Source organism: Arctopsyche grandis, chromosome 10 (assembly GCF_051622035.1).
Source record: "Arctopsyche grandis isolate Sample6627 chromosome 10, ASM5162203v2, whole genome shotgun sequence".
NCBI classification, from domain to species: Eukaryota; Metazoa; Arthropoda; class Insecta; order Trichoptera; family Hydropsychidae; genus Arctopsyche; species Arctopsyche grandis.
In genome coordinates, this window is record NC_135364.1 from 12,021,351 (window position 1) to 12,036,360 (window position 15,010).

General features: G+C 32.3%; 1 protein-coding gene across 1 annotated transcript in view; it reads left to right on the top strand.

The window, feature by feature from the left end:
* Positions 1–15,010, top strand: part of Khc-73 (Kinesin heavy chain 73) — a 106,490-nt gene that overhangs the window by 76,159 nt on the left and 15,321 nt on the right. The window lies entirely within an intron of this gene.

Below are 15,010 nucleotides of genomic sequence, written 5' to 3' on the forward strand. Positions count from 1 at the left end.
ACGTATTGTAGTTGTGTGTTCAGGTTTTCACTGATCGATTTGTCTATTTCTATGCCTTTCCCTCTATGACCCGATTTTCAATTGCGCTGCATCGTATATATGTACATATACAAAGTGATTCACGGTTCAAAGTGTTCCAGGCGGCAATATAGGGCCGAAATATGTGGGATTCCGTTCGGAAATTGATCGTTATCGAGTTATGTTTATGCTTATACATGGGTAACTGTGTGGCACATTTTATTTCGTTATTTTATTATATATAATAATAATGTGTAATAATAATATTTATTCTTATTATGGAGCCATTCTTAATGATTTTTTCTGTAGTTCGATGCCTTTTTTTTTCTTTTTCTTTTTGAACTTCGTTCGCTGAGTTACGAATTCACTCGAGTTCATTAATTTTTTGGCTCACTTTGTCGTTCAGAAAATAACTACGAGTATTTAAATTAATACATAATGAGGTAGTACGTTCTTAGTAAATTGAAATAAGTTATTTTTTTAATTATTTTTATTTTACATTTTTACCAGGAAGGCCTTACAGGAAAATCCCAATGCGCCTTCCTGGCCAATTACAAATACAAATGCAGCATTTTTTTATTTTAAGTCGTTGAATTGCGAGACACTGAAAAAACTCGCAAATTAACGAGACATCTATGAATTGTACATAAATTTTTATTGTACATCCATCAAATTTCAAATAGTGGTGACATAGTAGGTAGGAAGGATTTTTAGCCAATTTTTTTTCCGGGAACCGTTTCAACAATGAAATCAGAGAAAATTGGCAAACTCTGATAGTTATCTAATATATAATTTCGAAAGAGACTTTGTAAGTTTGTATGCAAGTATTTTTGGTTTATAATTCGCAGAATATTTGTTAAAAGTACGGCTGATGAAAAGCAGAAACGCAATAAATAAAATATGCTTTGTGATTAAAAGACAAATTGGGACTATTTTTTTCAATTATTTTAGTAGCATAGATCAATGGTTTGCATGTAATGCTTTCAATTATGTGGTATCGGGTTCTATCCCTGGCGTGTGCTGTTGTCCAAACGTTGGAGATATGTGACTCCAAGGTCGATCGTTTCCTATCAGAGTTTACCAATTTATCTGATTTCATTGAAACGGTCCCAACAAATTGGCATCCCTCTCGCAAAAATTCGAGTTATTCAGCATCTCGATCTTCGCTGATTTGTATGAATGCTGCAAATTTGTCCATATATGTCTCTGTTGATGTTCATCGTTTTTTGTATTTGCCTTGTATAATACTTACAATACTTCTGTACAGTGTTTGACCATAGATGTCGTGTTAAATGTGAATATACAATTAATTATTATGTATATATAATTAATAATTCTTAATATGTATAGCACACTCGTCGCATTGGATCAATATGTTAAGGCGAGTGTGCATGATTGATCAATTAAAATAAAATAAAATTACATGTTTTAATAAAATAGATATACATATGTATGTATGTATACATTTTTAGTTTCACATGTATACGAATGTATGACGTCACTTGCATTTGCGATAGTTTTATCTCTATAAAAACAGACCACATTATTTTATCATAAACGGCATTAAACTGAATAATTTGCAGAGTGCAAAATTTAAAATGCACCCGAACTGAACTTGCCTTCGTTCTTTGACGTGCCCTACATGTTATTATAAGAACATCGATCGGAATAGCATTTTGATCAATAATGAATGCACTTCAACTATGTAGTGTGCATCGACTGAACCGAACCGGTCATCAACATTGTGACCCGTGTAGACTGTTAACGAACTATCATGACCCAACAAACATTTCCTTTTATATATAGATTTTTTTTTGCAATCGGTTGCAAAATTTCACTGCAAAAGGCTGGTTTTGTCCCGTGCACCATGAATATTTGACAATTGAGTTGTCACATACATACATAGCCGCTTGTAATTCTCCGGCTAATAGGCTATATTATACGGGAATATTTATAAATTTTCGAGGCCTTTTCAGTGTCGGATATACAAACACTCGAAATTGTACAGGTACGACTTTTAGATGGGCGAGTTATTTGCGCGCCTTTTCCCTTGCCAATTTTCCGGTTTCAATTTTTAATGTGATGTGTATATATGTATGTACATATGTCAACTATTGAGGTTGTCGTCGTGTGTATTTGTACAGTTTTTTATTATTATTTTGTGGGTACTATTAATTGGACATGTGTGTCATCTCTCCCTTGAGAGCGACTATCCAATTCCAACTATTTTTATGCGAAATCGATCTTTATTTTATTTAATACTATGAGTAGTTTATTTAATAATATGAGTGGTTTTTTTTAATAATTTTGATAATGCTTTCTTCCGACCGGTGATACCTTTTTTGTGTCCATATATTTTCGTATCTGTCATGTAGTGATGCGTCTTGGGAATATGTAATGTGTATATGATAATGCTTTTCAGGTCGAGAGAAGGGCTATGTGGAAAATGAAAATATGTGTGTATGTAATCTTTGACAGCGAAATGAAGACCAATCTACGAATGCCGATTAAGTCATTTTTGGTTCTTAAGTATTCAATTTTTCATGGTTTATTTTGTATTCGAAAGGTTAATTCACACTAGATTGTTTCATAAATATTTACGCTTATTATGGTTGCGCTGAGAAGTATTCGCTTTCAGATTCAGATTGCGGGGCTGTTTTTCCGAATTTTCACAGCAACGTGACAGCCCCATGATTGATTGATCTCCCCGATAGTGAGTTTTCGCGTGAGATTATTCGTTTGTAATATTTTTTCCTTCCTACAAAACGAACCATAATTCACCTTTCGTTTCACGTCTTCGACTGCGTCTTGTAAACATACATTTTTACGTAAAATATCAATTCATATAAAATTGTAAATCAGTAAATACTTTTCAAAATAATATTTTTTAAGAAAAAAAAAACGAATTCATTTATGACAGATTCCTCAATTCATTTTTTTGTTGTTTCCATTTTTATCCACGAGCACAACAGATGTATACGATTCGATCTGAAGTGATGAGACGCATATTTCTACATATCACTGGTGATAAAAATCTCAAATATTACGTTATACATACATAGGTATCGAGATATATGTACCTATATACACATACATACATCATATATCGGGCATATAAAATAGACAAAACATGTATGATTTCGGCATATCGATAGGCAAAACACGATTCGTTGCCATCGATCTTTATGGCAGATGTGCCGTCGCTTGTTGTAAAGATTTATGATACGGGAAATCCGAGTTTTCCTCCGATTGCGTATTCATTCAATTTTCCGCATCTGCACGTTCGTAAACAATGCATCTCTTTGAAATATTTACGCGGACGACTCTAATGCATCTTTGTTTTGAAAATTTTTCATAAAAATTTAGGTATTATTTTATGTGTCGTTGTTTGTTATTGCCACTATTGGCTTGACAATTATTTGTAGAATATATTATTTATTAAATTATACTCAAAATATTTCAAATATTTCTTTTATTATTTTTTAAATTAACTTACATATTATATATATACGAGTTTTGTTTTCCATTGTTGAGTCAAATATAATGGAAACATTTTTAGATATATCATTCATGAATTTTCTTAATATTTTATGTCAATGGTCTTTATAGAAATGGAAGCTTGCTTTTGAGAAATTGAGTAGTCATTCTGCTTGTATGTGTATAAAAATAGACGTAAAGCGCATATTTCAAAATGCTATTTCATATTCTTGGTTTTTTTTTATTTTTATTACTAAATTGAAGACAATGCTTTTTGAAAAATTTTGAAATATTTTAACATATCGAGACTATACTTCTATTGACTTACGATTTCTTTGAATGTTCTTAGAAGTGGATATGAAAAATGTCGAAGCCAGACAGACATTTAACCGATTCGTATCTGGTTTTTAGTATCTCTTGACGCAAAAACGGCTCTCCGTTGCCATTTTTCTATACATAAATTTCTCTGTCCAAATAATCGCAGAATATATTTTTTGTCTTAAATTATTTTGAACACACATACATACACATGTATATAGTTTTTACTTTTTAGTAGCGTATAATAGATCATAATTGCCCGTTGAATGGTTCACGTTTCACCTTAATCTTCACACAAAAGGCAATCGTTGTTATGAATCATAAACTTATTTATATTGTGCTTGTGTCCAAAACAACCCCATTGGGATGTTGTACGAATGCAGAATGAATTCTCTAGCAATATTTTACTTCCATGCGAAACTTTTTTACATTATTATTTATCTCATGTATTCGCGAAAGTGACTTCAAAATATAAAAAATACACAAAAAAATTCTCATGTATATATTTACATATGTATCTAGTAACTACATAAATTTCGCAATTCAAACTATGTTCGCAATTTGCTCTGTTATTATTATCTATTTGATTTGCATTAATGCTTAGATTCGAAATCTAAGTTAATCGCAAATGTCGAAATGGCTAAACTTGTCGGTGGGGGTTAGTTACCGTGTAATAATTTTGCGTGAATGTTATAATAAATATGACTGATTTTGCTCGAGGGATAAACGCGGAGCGGGACGTGGAATTAACCGCAAGCCTATTATGCTCTCCAGATGCTGTGAAAACGGGTTTTGCTGAAAATTATAATGGAAAAGGTCATGGTCTAAATCGTCAACAGGGAAAATGCTTTCAGTATATTAAATATTACATGATGGAATGTTAAAATTTGCAGCTTTTAAATGATACGGGTTTTTTTATATATTGTATCGTCGGAATATGGTATATGTATTTATAATTGAATGGTAAGTTGAGTTTAAATGTTAACTAACGTTAATTCTAAACTAGGAACTTTTATGATAGGAATTCTCATGATAAGTACCCTAAATCACTGTCTTATGAAATTAGAATTTTTTTATTATAATTATTCAAAAGCCTTCAATGCATTATTTCATACGATTCAATATTTTTATGTTGCATTTTCGTCGCTTTGTGTCTCTTTATGTGCGCTCGTCTGAATCGTAATCGATTTTACATATTGACTCAAAAGCGTTCGTCTCAAAAGCGTTCCACTCTTTGTTATCAATATGCCAAAGAACTATGATGTAAAATAATACATCTTCAGAATTTGCAGACTGTCGAGATAGCGAGTGCATCATTTCGTTTCGTCACGCTCAAGACGCGTGTTTACATCCAAGGAAAGGAGAAAAAAAAGTTAAATGTGTAAGCGTGCAAGAATTATGCAAATTTTTATACGGAAAAGGCTTTCGTTTTCGCGTGGCGCGAGCCGGAAAAATACTCGTGCAATAAAAGTGTCGTATTTTCTCTGTAAAATTTATATATGTATTACATATTGCAAAAAAGTGAGGTTCCCTCTCGCAAAATTCGGAGTTGAAATTTCAATTTCCTTTCAGTATGATGAGTTTTTCCACGCGCAAATTCGAAAACATTCGCTTGGTTGAAAATTGTTTTGGTAGTAATTTATCCGTGGTTTCTCATTTCTGTTTTCACCCCTGTATATCGTTTAATATTTGTATTTTGCTCTTTGCATTCATTTTTCAATAGATCTTTAATTTTTTGAAAATGCTATTATTATTGTTGAACGCATATTCGATTTATATCATAACGGAATTTATCATATCTAAACATTTCTATTGTTTTAAATTTAGCAGTATTAGTGCAACATTTACCTTTCGACTTCTAGAAAATTATAAAGTCAGATAAATTTGGTCAACTTAGATCAAATTCGACTGATGTAGATTTTTTTACCACCCATATTTTGCCAGCAGCGATAGAAATATTCGCAATCATCAAAAAAGTTCATTTGGGCTTGAGCTCAACTAGTAAATAAATCTGTGATAATTACTATACATACATATTTTATTTTATTTATTTTATTTTTATTGTCACAAATCAATACACACTCGCCATTACAGATTTGCTCCAATGCGACGGGTGTACGTTAACGAAATACAGAATACATAAACAATCAGAAATCAGAAATACAGTAATACATACATATACATGCAGAATATATAGCATATAACAAATAATCAGAAATAATAATCATAGTGACATCTATGGATTATTTTTAGATTTTTTTTTTTGTATACAATTTTTATACATACAATAAATACGAAGTTACAGAGATGTCGATAGAGATATCTATAGATTTCAGATTACTGTGTATAATTATTACAAATTATACACAGGCAGATTTTGTGACAACAGGATTAGATCTAATACCAATTTTCAGGAACCGTTTCAGCAATGATCAGATAAAATTGGCAAACTCTGATAGAGAAACGATCGATTTGGAGTCACAAAACCCCCAAATCTAACCAGCAGTGGCGAGGACTCGAACCTTTGACCTCAGTGATGCTAAATATATACGCTACCACTAAGCCAAACTGCTGGCTTATCATGATTCCATAAGTCAAAAGAGAATATACATATTTATTTATTTACAATTTCACTATAGTGACATTACAGATTAGCTCCAAGTCGTCACTATGGCACATATGTATAATATGTACATACATATGTATGTAGTTTGGGCGATCGCGTGGCTTATCAAATACACCACGCTTGGATACATCATCGTGACGACCAATGTTATATAATGCTTTTCTTCCGAATATTGTGCTTTTCTTCCGATCTCAACTTGAACTAAATTTCCGGTCATCTGGTTAAATGTTGACGTCTTTCTTTTTCGCTTTATTGGTTACCTATTGACCTTTGACCGATTCGTTTCGATATATTTGAGCGGTGAATAAATGTTGATTCACAAGTCTACGTACTATTTGTTCCCCTATCAAACCCTCCCCCCCCCACTCCCTTATCTTACCCCAATTTAGCCCTCGAAAATACTAGTAATAATACTTTATCGTCGGTACATAATATCACGTCGGTCTCGTGAGGCAGATTGTTCCAGTAACCGCGGTGTAAATCTTTATTTTTCATGCAAGTGTTCCCCGAAGTGTTGCTTGTTGGTTGGTACTTACGAAATTGAAGTGCCCTACGTATTCAAATTTGCTTTTATGACTATAATGCGTAATAATTTTATCGTTTTTTATTACACAGTGAGATATTATTGGGATTTTCGTTTTGTGAATTCAATTACGTTCGTATGAAATTTGTTTCGTATTGGTCATAAAATTTTAATAAATTTGATGTGTTTATTTTTCGTCTAGAATGTAGAATTTCAGGTTTTTTTCGACACGCTTGAAATGTGCCTTTTGTGAGTATCATTAGCTTCATTACTTTTATCCGTCAATCTGTCTGTCTATTTGCTAGTTTTTCTGAAACAATTTAACTCATGTTTATATAAAGCGACGTTGTTATATGACATGTTTTTATTTCTAGTGCTGGGTTTTATCACAGTTTTATTTATTATATTCCACATCCATATTGTAGGCGTATGAGATTTTCTATGCTAAAATGCTCTTGTATGAATGAATAGTATAATAATATATACTTATGTACATACATTGCTATATTGTTTGAAAAACCAAACTCAGCGCAACAATTCTCTTATGACTTATGTATGTATGTATTATTATAGATTACTTGAGTGACTATTATGCTATGTTTTTCTTCATATGAGTGTCTAGCTAATTTTAGATGATCACAAACTTTCCTTTTACAATTTTAAATATAGCGTTGTTTAATCGTTTGGTTACGAGGTAATCAAATACATAAACTACTGCTACACGTGCAACAGGTGTAAACAACGAAAGAGATTTTCTATTGAAGTTAAATAGAACAATTCGTGTAGCAGTAGTTGTATTTGTAACATTATAACAAACTATAAACTAAGTAAATAATTTCCTATCTATTGTCTCTATAGAAAAGACATTTTTAATATGAGTTATCTCTTTATATGTTATAGTTTTGGATGATATATTTTTCCAATGAGAGTGAGAACTCGTTTCATTGTTATTAGATGAGGCGAATTCTAATTGAAAGATACATAACTGTTTTTGCATCTCATATGGGTGATTTTTATCTCAGAGTGTGACGAGTTGCTTCCACCTTCTATTGATTAGATACATTTTTTTTCTCTTATATTTTTACCGTGATGCCATTACGAGTTTTATCCCTGATCGACATCTATTACAAATTTAAAATCGTATTCAAATAGTGGTAACAAATAGTAGAATGGTTTTTGCAATTTGATAAGCAGGGATGTTTTGTATTTGCGGCTGGTTCTTATATATTGGTTACTGTAAATGCAAGACATTCCCTACTTTGTATTTTATTATTTGATATTTTTACTTTATCTGCCATTATTATAATGCTATTGTTGGTTTATGATTATATGTACAATATGTTACAGTGAAAGCATATTTCAAGTGAAAATATTTTTCACTAGTGAAAATATATTTTCACCAATTCAAGCAGTGAAAATGTATCAAACAATGAATTTACGACGTTTAACTCTATAAATTTAACCCTAACAACCCAATCTTAAAATAATAGGCCCCACCCTTACTTAACCTAACCTATCATAACCCTTAAATAATACCAACCCTAACAATCTAATCTTAAATGAATACAACCAACCCTGAAAATGTAACTGGTTATGATTTCACTGAAACGTCAGTGAAAATATATTTTCTCTTGAAATATAATTTCACTGTGACATATTTTTATTTTTCTCATCTATATGTATTTTTTCGACCGTTGTGGCGCATTAAAGACTCCTGTAATGCCACAATGGTCCAAACTTCAATAAATAAATAAGGAATCGTTTCAACAATGGATTCAAATAAATTGGCAAACTCTGTTAAAAAATGATCGACTTATGGTCACAACTATCCAATTATGACCAGCAGTACTTCAGAAATACTCCAAATAAATTCTCTTCAAATCAAGGTCAGCCCAGGCCTTGAACCCGGGAACCTCTCGGTGGTTAGAATTAATGCAACCATCGAGCTATACTGCTGCCTAAAATTATATTAAAATTATGTAGGAAAATTTCCCACATTTATCAAATATAAGGAAAAGGTACGTGATTGTCTGTCCATTGAGATGTTCATTTTTTTTTAAATGATTATTCTCTTTCTTCCCTATTTTATTATATAAATTTATTTCTCACGCTAGAACATTACCCAGCACTAGACCCGGGCTCATGTCTCAGGTAGCAGTAACCTAATTGGCACACTGTAATAGCCAAAGGGCCACTCTAGTATTGTGACCTTTGCTTCAATGTAACCTACATATGTACATTCATGTTCATTTATAATAAATAGGTGCGTTCTTTTGATGAAACCATACACTTTATATTGTATAAAAATGATGTCCTGTTTATTACTGGAGATTTTACTTTCCCTTCTTGTTAGTATCGCAAATCCTTTCTTACGAAAAGTATGGGGAAGATTGCGTTGAATTTATAGCGACAATAATAACCCTCATTTGAAATTTATGCTGAACGCTTTCCGTTTCGAACTCCACCGGAAAGTAATGTTTGCGCATTTTTTTCCCTCGGCACAGGTTTTACATCACATGTGATTTTTAATTAAAAATTAATTCTGCAATACGGTCCGGTTGATCAATGGTTATTCATTACGGGGTGGACATGTTTGGTGACCCCTTTTGCCCCCGAAATAATATATTAGCGCGGTCCAGCACAAGCGACCCTTCTTTATTGCTCCGGATTTCTTCGATGTTATTGCCGTTTGTACCTTTTCAGCACGTATTCCGCTTTCGTTCACGATTGCCCATAAAGCTTATGACCGGGCGAGAGCCTCCGTGGGAAAACTACCTGAAAAATTCATATTCACCTGCTTACGACTTTCTTCGCGAGAGAGTTTTCCCCGTCGGGCTTTATCGTCCAATTTATGTATCGCGCTCGCATTTTTCCAATTTATTTATCCCCTACGTTCATTCATTCGAATGTATTTTATTACGATTTTATATATGGACTTATGTTTTGTAGCAGTACTTCTGTCTAATGGAGCTGTACGAATTATTTTTTTGACACGCGATACTTCATAAATCATTTTTATACAATGTAAAAGCAAATTTTTTATATTTAATTACTACTATTATTTTTTTATAAATGTGCATTGTACCAAAAATATTGTTCGTTTATTAATTGTGGGATTTACGTATAAAATGCCCGGCCCATTTACCAACACAGATTCGAATGAGAGTATCGACATCTTTTGAACCGAGCCGACACTCATTTAATTTCATATTACGTGTGATTTATTTCAGTTAGATTTTCGTCTGACCTTTTTGACTTTTTTCACGCCCAGTCAAATTCGATTCATTAGTGAACGTAATTTGTCTTGTGATAGATTGGGATTTAATTGCGACAGATCGAATGGAAAGTAACTTAATCTTTTCCCCCGTTTTATCTTTACGTATAATATGTGGATTGTATTGAAAGTTTTTTCAGCTTGAAATGAATCGTTTTGAGATTGTTTTATAAGAAGTAAGTACCATCAAGACAAGCTTTTTGAATTAGTTATTTTAAAATATCGTAAATAAGCAAGTGAAAATTTGGTATGTTTGCCCTCTTACTTTGTGATTGATGCTTGTCATGAAAAAATTGATGCTTGCCATGTTGATGTAGCTTATATAAGTCCCCCCGGAGAGTTAAAGCGCGTCTACTTCTATCTTCTCCCATCTGGTTTTATAAGAAATAATTTTAACGGGATGGGCCGTTTTAACAGCTAAAATTGGTTGTGGCTATTTCTGGATTAATTTTATAGAGAGGATACTGAGAGGGAAAATCTCGACAGGAAGTACATATGTACATATGTATGTTCGTTCATATTATTTTTTTGCACTGCATGATTACACTTGGTTTATTTTTATAGGATATGGTTGAGATTTTAACGACATACATATTTGCAAATGTCAAGTAAAGTATTCAACATATCAGATGACTGGGTTTCAGTTCCATATTCTGCCCTTGCGTACTATAGCATTTTATCTCAATACAAAAAGATATCAAAAAAGAATTATTCAAGATACAAGCTAAAGCGTATGAGCATAAGTCACACCGTTGGTTTCGGATTTTTTTCGCTTCGAGGGCTATCTAGAATGTAGGAAATATATGACTTCCGGAAGGAAGAGGCGAGTGTGAATGCTATATTTTTCCACGAGGAATTTTCTCAGGCTATTAAGTGTTTTCAGTGTAAAATTATCCAACGAAATATTTCGCGGCTGAAATTGGATTTTCTAAGTGCCTGGTTTTCAGCGGTCCGTTGCCAAAACGCGTTATTATAAAACCTCGTTACTTGTAACGAGATTACTCAAATGAATTATTCGGGGTATAGTTATGTACATTCTCGCCACATGAAAAGAAGATTCTGAAAGAAAAAAAAACTGAAAATTGTTACACTTTTCGGCAAAACGTATGCACATATGTCGTCTCACGAGACGTGTCAACTTTGTGAAAATGTCTACATACATACAGACCCATGACAGTAAGTTCTTACCACTAGTGTAAAACTAGTTTTTTGTCGATTTTGTTAAATTTTAGAACAGGAAATGTAACAACTTTTTATTATACACGCATAATATATTCATCAATAATATTTACAAAAAAAAAACTGTAATTAACTTAGTATTTAGTTGTCCCTCCCCTATTTGTTATTACAGCCCGAATTGATCTCTATGCATGACTGTATTGTTTTTTTGATTTTTGAATTATTTTTCCATGTGTCTATTATTTTTTCTTTTAAATTATCTAACGTAGTATTAGGGCTGTTATAAAAAATACTTTTTAATACCCCCAACAATTTTCAATCGGATTTAAATCCGGTGAATTACCTGGCCATAACAAAATTCGAATATTTTTTGTGGTCAGGTAGTTCTTAATTGTTGTGGCCGTGTGACATCTTGCATAAAAATGTAATTATGTGCATCCATCCCCTCTGATTCAAAATAAGGCAAAAATACGTTCAACAATTTTTTTTTGTATTGATCCTGCCCCAATGTACGGGTCCAGCCCCTTTTCCGCTAATAACGGACCACACCATACAGATGCATTATATTTTGTTGTTTGAATGGTGCATTCGTCGCTCAGCTTCTCGGAAGGTCGTCTTCTAATATATTGGACAACATTTGTCATTGTCCTTAGAATTGTTTCGTCAGAGAAACAAACCAAAAATGAATGAAAAATTAGTACATAGGACGTTATCAAGTATTTTTTAGTTTAATATTTATATTTAAACAATACCTTTTTCCAATTATCAACAGTCCAAAGCTGATGTTCCTGAGCTTATTTTTCATCGTTGGTGTCAATTTTGGCTTTTTTATGGGAGTTCGGCTCTTGACGTTCACGAAAACTACGTTGCATCGTCCTTGTGGAAATATCGATACCCTCTTGGTTCAAAATAGCTTGAATGCTTTTATTAGGCACCTTACGGTTCTCCAAAGCTATGGTGATGATTTTTCGATCCGTTCGCGGTGTGGTTTTTCGTTTTCTCCCACATTTGTCGTATAATGTAGCAGTTGGAGAAACTCCCGATTGCGCCAATTGTGCAATATGGGCTACCGTAGGGTGAGAAACATGATTTTTTTTTGCAATTTGTCTGTAACTATATGTCTTTTCACTAATAAGCGTTGCAATGGCCACTTTCACATCTTCTAAAATGGTTTTTTTGGAGCCATTTAAAAAAAAAGTTTTTGAAAAAATATATTAAAGCGAACGTAAAAACACAATAATTTATACACAATAATATTGATTTACAACTTATATTTAAAAATAATTAAATCCTAAGTCTATTTTTATGTCAATAATTGTTTATTTACGCAGCGTGTTAACAGGGCGAAAACTGACCGTGAACTGATTCTTTGTTTCTTTCATCCCCAGTTTCAAAATTTTCGTTTTTTTTCACCACATGTGGGTTGCTATTCAATCTATCTACCAGTGTTAAAATAAATACGTGTTTCCCACATGTTTGTCAAATTTGTCATAAGTTTCGCAAATTACGCTAGTGGTAAGAATCTATCCTGTCATGGGTCTGTACATACATTGTTGCTTTTAATGAAAACTTTTAACTTTGAGATGCGCTCGTATGTCGGAGAACTCTTTGAATATGACAGTTTCCGCCATTTGTAGGATTCCATACGTGTAATCCAATTGAAATTGGTTGTCACAACAATAGAAGCGGAACGCTTTCTATTCTTTGTGTAATTAATATGTTGAAACAATGTCAATTTAAAAAGTGCCATAATCGAAAGTGAAAGATAAGAAAAGCACTTTAGAATTATTATTAGCGATCTTCATTGTGGGCTCATTTTACATTAACAATTGATCAGACGGCGAAGATCAGGATATATTGCTTCTTAAAATTTTATGGAGGTTCGATATTCCACGTCTTCCAGAGAGAGATATATTTTTTTATACAAAACGGTTCGAGATATTCGATACATACTTACTTTCGTCGTCGAATTTTTTCGTGTATTCAATACTGTGATTCGAATATGAAAGTATCGAATTTTTCTCACTCTGTTTTGATATTGATTACATACATAATTGTATTGTAATAAATTATGTTCATATACAATTCTTTGATCTTTTTTAAATTATGAATAATTATGCGCTTATATTGAATGTAAATATTGCATTTTATGTGTAAATTCGCGGAATACGTTATACAAACAGTATCCCCATTTCGGATATTCTTTTGAGAGTTTCTATATATCTTCAGATGATTGTTTGCAAAGTACAATAAATAAGAATTGTGTTTGAAAAAATGTATATAATTTTTGTTTATTATTCTGATATTTTTGAAGAGGAAAGTGTTTGAAAATGTAGGATAGATGTGTGCTTAGAAGTGATTGAAATATATATTTATATGGAGAGAAGCATGATTAAGTTGACAATGGGTGATATGTAGATGTAGACAATAGACGGCAAATAGACAAAAGAAAATGGTTGAATGGTAGTCAAGAGAATTCAGAAGGAAGAGAGAAAGATCGAGCATATACTAGACAAATGAACTAAGACTAATGTACATACATACGTATAGACTTGATCTTGACCTAAACTTTATTTAACCTATGCATATTTTTATTATAATACTTATACATATATCATATGCGTTGTGGAAATCATAGAAGCAGATTCTTGTACTCATCCGTAACGTGGTAACGTTTTTACCATGTAAGCTGAAGATTAAATTACAGTGGGACTTGTTTACAACGAATGCTGTTATAACGAGCAAACGGATTTTTTTTTGCAATTGATCTTATATGCTTATTAGGAGTAGGAATTGTATTACCGGTTTTAGCGAGCCTTCTGTCAGTTTGACAGTTCTCTTGTAGCACCACTGATGCATGCGTAAGTGTGGCTACACGGATGTATTTGTGTATACATATTTGTAATTGACTGTAGAATTGATCAATGTGTATCATGGTAAAATGGAAGGGACAAGTATAATTTTAATGTAGTGTTAATAATAATGGGCAAATAGAAGAAAAAAACAAGCGATATTCAATTCATTTTAATATTTATTTTTGGTACAATATTTAAAGATCGGGTGAATGCTGCGCAATTTCAAGAACAATAATTTATTTCTAATTCATTTCGATTTTCTTCCTCCTTTTCTGGCTTTGGACTTGCTTCTATTCTTGGAAGCAACTCTTGAAACGCTCTTGGACCTGAAGTCTCTGAACTCAGGTATACCTATAAGAGGATATTTGTGTTCGCGTGAGGGTTTGCCGGTTCGACTCCGAATGAGAATTTATACAAAGTTTAGGTTTTTTATCGATTCATTCATTATGTTCGGCTAGCGTTAGGACACACACACCCACACACACAGTTTTTCCGTCTTTATATATATATATATATATATATATATATATATATATATATATATATATATATATATATATATATATAATAATTCTAAATGTAGCAACACAGACCAACCAAGTCGTAAATAATGAGATCAGATGGTTGTTTTAATCATGATTATTAATTACTAGTGTTTTTACCCGGCTTCGCTCGGTATTTGTAATATAAACCGCTTAAACATGGCCAATCTAATAGTAAACATTTTATTAAATTTATTT